This window comes from Agelaius phoeniceus, chromosome 6 (genome assembly GCF_051311805.1).
Source record: "Agelaius phoeniceus isolate bAgePho1 chromosome 6, bAgePho1.hap1, whole genome shotgun sequence".
Classification (NCBI taxonomy): Eukaryota; Metazoa; Chordata; class Aves; order Passeriformes; family Icteridae; genus Agelaius; species Agelaius phoeniceus.
In genome coordinates this window covers 8,607,930-8,617,158 of record NC_135270.1, presented here as the reverse complement: position 1 = coordinate 8,617,158, position 9,229 = coordinate 8,607,930, and positions in this window count along the sequence as shown.

The following is a 9,229-nucleotide window of genomic DNA, read 5'->3' as shown; positions in this document are numbered from 1 at the left end:
TTAAGCAGAGATCAAAGCACGAGAGAGAATGAGAAAGAGAGAGAGAGCCAAAAGCAAGGGGCAGAGCCCTAAAGCCATCCCATAGGCTTCAAGTCCTTCCCCTTTGCTTAGCTTATAGAGAGCAGGGTTTTAATGCAAATGAGACAAGGGCTCGCTTTCTTCAAGGGCAAGGCAGAAGTGGGGGAAACCCAAATTGTCTCTTCAGTGGATCATGCATAATTTTAAAAATGGAGCAAGTTCTGCACTGGGAGCCAAACGATGAATGGGGCTAAGGCCACACACAGACACCAGGGAGAGAAATGCAAGGAGACTTTGTATTATTTTACGGGGGCGCCAGGGAGGGGAGCGGAGTGGAGCAGCAGCAGTGCCTCGCTGTTTGCTATCATTATTATTATTATTATTATTATTATTATTATTATTATTAGTGCTGTCACTGGCACGAAGCTGCCATGCTGTCCTTTAAAAAGGCACACTCCCAACCTGAACACCTACTCCTCTTTGTAGCTGATCCCAAGGGAAAACCTTTCTCCCATTTCCTCAGTCCTGTTTTTTTCCCAGCCAGGATGGTTTTACCGCACACCAAATTTTTTAAACAATTGGGGTGCCCACCCCTCTCCCAAGATGGTTATTTTTCCAACCTTTCTTTTTTTTTTTTTTTTTTTTCCTTTAAGATCTTTCCTTTCACTTTAAAGGTTTCACCTTCCTAGAGGGGCACGGAGGTGGCAGGGGACAGGAGGAAGAGCTAATCCTGCGCACCGGGGAAGGCCACACTCGGCACCCCACCCAGGGAAAATATCCCTGTGGAGCAGCACAATGGAGGCCAGGGCTCCCTCCAGCACCTCTGGGGACACGAGCTGGTGGGGAGGGAGGGAGGGAGGGAGGGAGGTGCTGGAGCCTGCAGGGGCCTCATCCGCGTCTCCAGGACATTCTGTCCATGCGTGATGGGGCCCTGCTGTAAATAACTCCCGCTGCCCGGCCAAGCCTCCTGTACCTGAGCGTGCTCTGCTCGGTGCTGTTTCTGTTAAAAAAGGGCATTTCTGAAAGCCTCACTTTGCCAGGGGCTGCCAGCACAGCTTGAGGCCTGCTGGGGAACACTGGAGGTGAGGCTGATGCCTGGGAGAAGTGACTTGTCCTGCCCCAAAGTGGCCTAGGGAGAAGCAGGAAGGCTGTAAATTGGGGTGCAGGGATTAACCTCAGCCTCGGTGCTTTAGCATCACCTGGGTGCTGAATACCTGCCAGGATACCACACTGATGGCAGAAACTCCAGCGGGTGGCAGGAGCTGCTGGCCATGGAGGACACAGCATCTCTCCTCCATGACCCGCAGGGAGAGCAGTGCCAAAGATCACAGGGCATGTTGTTGCACAGTTGTGTGTTTATGTAATCTCTTTGCACGGACTGTCTGCCCATCTTTTCTCATTTACTCGTTTGCTTGACCATTTGTCTCCATTTTGTGTCCGTCTGTCAGGAGGAGGAGGAGGAGGATGTTGGAGGCCCCGTGCTCTCAGTTCCCCTTGCACGCCACAGCCCATGGGGCGACTCCAGAGGGTCCCTAACAAGGAAGCTGTCCCCTGTCCCTCTGCCTGTCTATTGTGCCTCACGCACAGGACCTCCACTTCTGTCTCCACAACTTTAGTTGGCCGGGAAGGTTTTAATATTAAATGAAGAAGCTCGCACGACCCCGCGCTCTTGGGTCGGAATGGGACGTGCCTCCATGCGCATCCAGGGTGACCCCGTTTAATTACCAACCCTGCACCCCCAACACCTTTAGGGGAAGCAGGGCTGCACTCCCCTGGACCGCGCCAGCTCTTTCCTCCTGAGCACTTCTTCCCGGCCACGCTGCGCAGGCACACGGGTCCCATGCTCCCGGTGCGTGCCGCTCGGAGCGGGCTCTCCGAGGAGCCTTTCGCCGCTCGGAGCACGCGGCCGCCGCTCCATTCATAAAAGCGGCGCGGCGGGGCGCGGGGCAGCGCGGCGGGCGGGCGGTGCCGGCGGCGGCGGCGGGCGGGGCTGGCGCGGGGCCCGGGGAGCCCCCGGGGGGCGGCGCGGCCGCAGGAAGCGGCGGCGCGGGAGCCAATGGAGGCGCGGGGCTGTTACCGGGCGGGACGGGCAGATCTCGCCCGCTCCCGCCGACACAAAGGGGACGGGCCGGGCGGCAGCGCCAGAGCCAGAGCCAGAGCCGCCGCCGGGCCGCCCCCGCTCGCCCCGGTGCGGGCAGCACCGGGCGGTCCCCGAGCCGCCGGCACCGCCCGGTGCTGCGTGCCCGGAGCCCCGGGGCGCGCTCCCTGCCGCCCATCCTTGGATGCGGGACGATGCGGGCGCTTCCGCCGCTCTCGCCCCCGGGGGCTTCCGACGGCGCTTCCTTCCTGCCCGCTCTCCCTCCCCGGCTCTCGCCCTCCCTGCCCGGCGCTCCCCTCCCCGCGGCGCTGGGCCCGGCCGCCACTTTCTCATGATGTCATCCCGCCCCCGCCGCTGCGCGCCGCCGCGCCCCGCCGCGGGAGCGCGCATTCCTGGCGTGCCGCCGCTGCCCCCGGAACGCCGCGGAGGGAGGGCGGCCGCCACAGGGAACACCTTCCCCCCAAAAATACCCGCTCCTGCTCCGGACTCCTCTGGACAAGAAAGAGAAGGAGCGGATGGACAGGGTCCGGCAGATGGTGACGGATCTGAGCAGCTCTCCTGAGAGGGGAGGCTGAGAGCTGGGGTCGGTCTGGGGAGGATGCGAGGGCATCTCATCGGTGACTATAAAAACCTCCAAGGGGTGCCAGGAGGAAGGTGCCACCCTCTTCAGTGGGTGCCCAGCAGCAGGATGAGGAGCAATGGCCCTAAGCACAAAACACGAGAAGTGTCACCTCAAGGGGAGGAAGAACTTCACAGCGAGGGTGACAGAGCTCTGGGACAGCTGCCCAAGGAGGGCAGGGGTCTCCCTCTCTGGGGACATCCCAAACCCACCTGGAAGGGTTCAGCGTCTCTCTGGAGACATCCCAAACCCACCTGGAGGTGTTCAGTGTCTCCCTAGAGACATCCCAAACCCACCTGGAGGCGTTCAGTGTCACTCTGGAGACATCCCAAACCCTCCTGGAGGTGTTCAGTGTCTCTCTGGAGACATCCCAAACCCACCTGGAGGCGTTCAGTGTCACTCTGGAGACATCCCAAACCCTCCTGGAGGTGTTCAGTGTCACTCTGGGGACATCCCAAACCCACCTGGAAGGGTTCAGTGTCTCCCTAGAGACATCCCAAACCCACCTGGAGGGGTTCAGTGTCTCCCTAGAGACATCCCAAACCCACCTGGAGGTGTTCAGTGTCCCTCTAGAGACATCCCAAACCCTCCTGGAGGTGTTCAGTGTCACCTGCGGTGCTCAAACCCCCAGGGCAGCCGTGGGGGGCCCGTGAAATGAGGAATTTGATGGAGCAAAGCTCACAGAGGTTTTCTGTAGGGGAACCATTACCACCATGGGTCTGGATGGAAGGGAAGATTGGGATGGCTGGGGGGGGTCCTGAGATGAGAAGCTGTCACTGATTGCACCAAAAAAGCAGGGACAGACCCAGAGCTAATGGAATTCAGCGCAGATTTATCCTGGGGGGTAAGAAAATGCAAAAGGGGGGAAAAAAGAAGCAGGGAGCAAGGTTTTGTTTCTTCTTCATCAAGGAAAGCCTCCTGTTAGGCCGTGCCAGAAGTGAGCCAGTGGAGGGAGAGGCGCCAGAGGAAGCCTGGCAGACAGTAACAAGGTGAAATAAACAATGTATTTAAGCACCAGCATCCTTAAAGCGAAAGTGTTTTAGTGAAGAATATTTTGATTTTGTACCCAGCAGCTACAGTTTCTGTTTTGCTCAGCTGACAGTATGTTTTGGTAATAGATCAGCATGAAAATGGCCAGTGCAGACACTGGGGTTTGATATGGATATGTGAGGTAGGAAAAAGCACATCTTGACCACACAGAGCATTTACATTTGATTTGCAATGTAAAGAAACATTTTCTCTATTCCCCAAACTGGCACTCGCTCCTTGTCATCCCAAAGGCACATAAATAAATAAATACCGTTGGAAATTTGTTGTTGAATTGCTTATTTAGAAGGTTTCGAAGCATAATGTTATTATTTTCTTCAAAAACAACAAACAAACAAAAAGAAACAGCAACAAAACCACGGGGAGATGCTGTGTAGCGATTTTAGGTGTAATTCCCCATAAATGGCAGTAAATCAGTATGGATCATCACATCCACTGCAGAAGTGCTCTCTCAGAAAGGATGGTCTCTCATCCTTTCTGCTGAGTTAAAGTGAGGTGCTGTTGTTGGGCAGAGCCTGGGAGCTGGGGTTGCTGTGGTCACTGCAAGGTGTTTGCATCCCTCAGAGCATTCTGAGATCCTCAGCCACTCTGCTCCTTGGCTGCAAAGTGGATTGGCATCTCTCTGAAGGACAAGTATGCGTTCTTAGAACCTTTAGTAAAAAGCATTTGGCTCAGAACCAAGTCTAAAACACTGGGTTATAGTTTTGACCTGAAGCATAGATGACAAAATGATAAATTTGCAAAACTCAGGCATTTTTCAGAGCACATGAATTCAGTGAGAGCAATACCACCAACTTCAAAGGGAGCAGGATTGAACCCTTAATGTATAGCACTAATGACTACAATCAAATAAACTCACTTTGTCTGGGCTTTCTACCACCTTTAGCCTCATTTTCTGTGTGTGCCAAAGGAGTGGACTCGGGGTGCTGCCATTTCAAATCTGTGGCACCCGTGCTAGATTGGTGAAAATACAAATAATGGTGCAGGGTGACAAGATTTGGGGAATCTGGTCCACTTGTTTCCAGAAATCAGTAAAGGAAGTGAAGAATAGAGAACCTTGAGGGATGAGATTATAGTCTTAGTGAAGCCTTCAGAAATATTTATACTTAATTTGAGCTGTTTGTGGCAACTGGTATTTTCTATTTACTTGAGGTGCAGTCTGATTTGGTTAAAAATGAGTATGGAATAGCATATTTTGGGGGGAAACACATAATCCTAGAATTATATCTTTGTATCCTATTTATTTTATATCCTTTTTGCTGTGTCTGGAACACTACACAGTGTCAGCAGTAGCTGCTTTGTCCCCTCTGGTTGGTTCTTAACCTGACTCACTCTCCATTTAGTCACAGAAGAGGATGCAAGGTATGAGAATAACCTCCTATTTAACTCAAGTGAATTTCTTTTGTTGGCTAATTTTCATTTGTGTTTACATCATTGACCAAATTGCTCAGATTTGCAACCTTGGACTGTGAATACTTCTCTTTTCAGAGAAGAAAAATAAAAAGAAGAATAGTCTTTCTGATTGTGCATTCCATTTCAGAGAGATTAAAGTAAAAAAAAAATCAAAATAAAATATGAATTTCAGTTTGGTTCAACAACTACATCAACCCAAAATACACACAGAGGTCCTCTCCAGCCACGAGCTGGTGGTGTCATGGTGTGAGTGCTGACCACCAGCATGCCTTGAAATGAACAGGTAATGTCCCAGAATGCTGATCTGGGAAAAAGGAGGATCTGGAAAAGGGGAGTGGCTGCATTTTTGCTTGAAATGCTTGATAAAGCCATGCCCCCACTTTATCTCTCCTCTTCAATATCTGTGTATAGTTGGAGCATATTCCCTTCACAGCCAAAGTATTTCATCAAATCCCAGCTTTACTTTTGAATTCAGGCTGGAGAAGGAAACTGGTTAAAAAAGCTGAACCCCCCAGCAGAATATTGGTATAAAAGCAGGAAATTTTTCTCAAGAAATTACAGAGAATATTTTTTCCTACTTCTGCAGTAATCAAATGATGTAGCACAATGATTTGCACTGATGGAAGTGAGGCTAAATTGTGAATGTTTTAGAAGCTAATTCAGGAAAAGACTGAAACATGTGCCTAAATTTAAATAAGTAAGTACACTGGAATTTACATGTGCCTAAAAATTAAATAGATGTTTAAATACATTGCTAAACTGAAGCCTAAGGGTATGGTTTAAAGTTAAGTCTAAACTAGTCTAGACAGTAGCTGCTGCTGAAAGTGATTATTCTTCTCCTGGCTGATTTCTCTGAAATGCCCATCCTGGAGTAAAACCAATACAGCTTGTTGACAATAACAGCTACTTCCTCAATGGCTTTGAAAAGCATCCATTTCTCATTAAAATGAAACTAAAAGTCTCAGTTAATGCTAAAATCTATGGAGATGGGCTGGAGTCAGCTTTTGTGCTAACATGCAGTCCCTGTTTGATTTCACAAGCTCCAGCCTGTTGGAGACAGAACAGAGGGGAGCAGTTCTCACGCTGACTGGGATGCTTTTATTTCCTGTGCTCCTGGGCTCCTCTGTCCTGCCAGGGATATCCAGGGGGAAGAGAACAGCAGGGAAAATGTGTCAGTGAAACCAAGGTGGCTGCAAAGCAAGTGAGAGGAGACAGGGTGCTTTGAGATGCTCACCCCTCTCAGCAGGATGCAGGGGATGCTGGAGTTTTGGGATGCTCACCCCTCTCAGTGGGATGCAGGAGATGCTGGAGTTTTGGGATGCTCACTCCTCTCAGTGGGATGCAGGAGGTGTGGGGGTTTTGGGATGCTCACCCCTCTCGGTGGGATGCAGGAGGTGCTGGGGTTTTGGGATGCTCACCCCTCTCAGTGGGATGCAGGAGATGCTGGAGTCTTGGGATGCTCACCCCTTTCGGTGGGATACAGGAGGTGCTGGAGTCTTGGGATGCTCACTCCTCTTGGTGGGATGCAGGAGGTGCTGGAGTTTTGGGATGCTCACCCCTCTCGGTGGGATGCAGGAGGTGTGGGGGTTTTGGGATGCTCACCCCTCTTGGTGGGATGCAGGAGATGCTGGAGTTTTGGGATGCTCACTCCTCTTGGTGGGATGCAGGAGATGCTGGAGTTTTGGGATGCTCACTCCTCTCGGTGGGATGCAGGAGATGCTGGAGTTTTGGGATGCTCACTTCTCTCAGTGGGATGCAGGAGGTGCTGGAGTTTTGGGATGCTCACCCCTCTCGGTGGGATGCAGGAGGTGCTGGAGTTTTGGGATGCTCACTCCTCTCGGTGGGATGCAGGAGGTGCTGGAGTCTTGGGATGCTCACCCCTTTCGGTGGGATGCAGGAGGTGCTGGGGTTTTGGGATGCTCACCCCTCTCAGTGGGATGGAGGAGGTGCTGGAGTTTTGGGATCCTCACCCCTCTCAGTGGGATGCAGGAGGTGCTGGAGTCTTGGGATGCTCACTTCTCTCAGTGGGATGCAGGAGGTGCTGGAGTTTTGGGATGCTCACCCCTTTTGGTGGGATGCAGGAGGTGCTGGGGTTTTGGGATGCTCACTCCTCTCGGTGGGATGCAGGAGGTGCTGGGGTTTTGGGATGCTCACTCCTCTCGGTGGGATGCAGGAGGTGCTGGAGTTTTGGGATGCTCACCCCTCTTGGTGGGATGCAGGAGGTGCTGGAGTTTTGGGATGCTCACCCCTCTTGGTGGGATGCAGGAGATGCTGGAGTTTTGGGATGCTCACTTCTCTCAGTGGGATGCAGGAGGTGCTGGGGTTTTGGGATGCTCACTCCTCTTGGTGGGATGCAGGAGGTGCTGGAGTTTTGGGATGCTCACCCCTTTCGGTGGGATGCAGGAGGTGCTGGGGTTTTGGGATGCTCACCCCTCTCGGTGGGATGCAGGAGGTGCTGGAGTTTTGGGATGCTCACCCCTTTCGGTGGGATGCAGGAGGTGCTGGGGTTTTGGGATGCTCACTCCTCTTGGTGGGATGCAGGAGGTGCTGGAGTTTTGGGATGCTCACTCCTCTTGGTGGGATGCAGGAGGTGCTGGGGTTTTGGGATGCTCACCCCTCTTGGTGGGATGCAGGAGATGCTGGAGTCTTGGGATGCTCACTCCTCTCAGTGGGATGCAGGAGGTGCTGGACTTTTGGGATGCTCACCCCTGTCTCCTGAAGTTCCTGACTGGAATTTTTCTGGAATAAAACCACAGAGGCTGAAGGATGTCGGCCTGACACAAAGACACGTGGCCTCTTGGAGAGGCTGAGGCTTCCTGGACCCAGCCCAAGAGGTCATGGGTAGATGGGGGCAGATGGTGCTCACAGAGCTGTCTGTGTTCTAAAGGGTGGTGAGAGCAAATCTCAGTCTCTCACTGCAGACACTGAAAGGAAGCAGAGGTCTGAGAAGCCCAGGTATCCTTCAGGCAGGTTTTCTGTGGAAGGACTCGGGGGCCTGTGGATTTCCACCATGGACCATCTGTGCTGCTGCTCAGCACTTGGCTGCCTGCCTGTGAGGGCTTTGTGATAAGACCCCGAGCAAAGATCTAGCAGGTTTTTAATCAAATGTTTCCATTGGCTTTAATATGTTGTACCCATCAGATTAGGGTCACTCAGCAGAGCTCCAGCCTTCCACACAGTGTCCCATTTATCCTTGTCCCTGCCATGTGCCCAGCTCTGCTCTGCTGACGTTGGTTCTGGTTGTGCAGTCCTGTTGTAGGGGTTTTTTTGGGTGGGGGAGTGGTGCAATTAGCCTGGTTGAAGCAACTAGGCCAAGAAACATCAAGCAGTAAAATAAAGTCTTGATGACATGTTTGAACTCTTGGAGACCATGGGTTATCTGATCTGCAAGGTCACTGCTATTCTCTGGGAAAGTTTTAAAGAATCTGCTCCTGTTTCAAGTTTAAAGGGCCCTTCTTGCATTGTAGGATGCAAGTATATGCAGTTGGTGAGTGTTTTAGACTATTTAGTACCTGTATTTTTATTTCCTTTTCTTTTAACTGCTCATCAAAAGCAAACGGCATAGAATTAGTTTTAATGAACAGAAGGAAAAAGTGACTCCAGTAAGGTTCCTTCTGCTACCAGAACTGAATGAAATGCAGAAAGGAAAATAACAATAATATGAAAATGAGAAACCTACAAAGAACTTAAAAAATTCCTTTTAATCATTTAAGCTGTCATCAGTAGCAGAAATAAGGAATTATATTTCAGACATGACTTATACCAGGCATGCTTTAAAAAGAAAAAGGCAAATTGATAGTGCCTGAAGAGTCTGTGCCTGGGAATAAAAAAGTGCAGAATTAGGCCCTTGGAAGCCAAGTGCCTTTTCCACCATTCAGTCTGCAGAAGAAATGATGGCCCTTGATCTTTAGCAGCTCTAACAGATGGACTTGGGGAAGCAGGGGGGAAAATAACATCAGTGACAGTTTTGTGTTTCTGTGTTTCTGAAAAGTCAAAATGTTAGAAGCTATTCTATTACAAAGATTCATTATGGG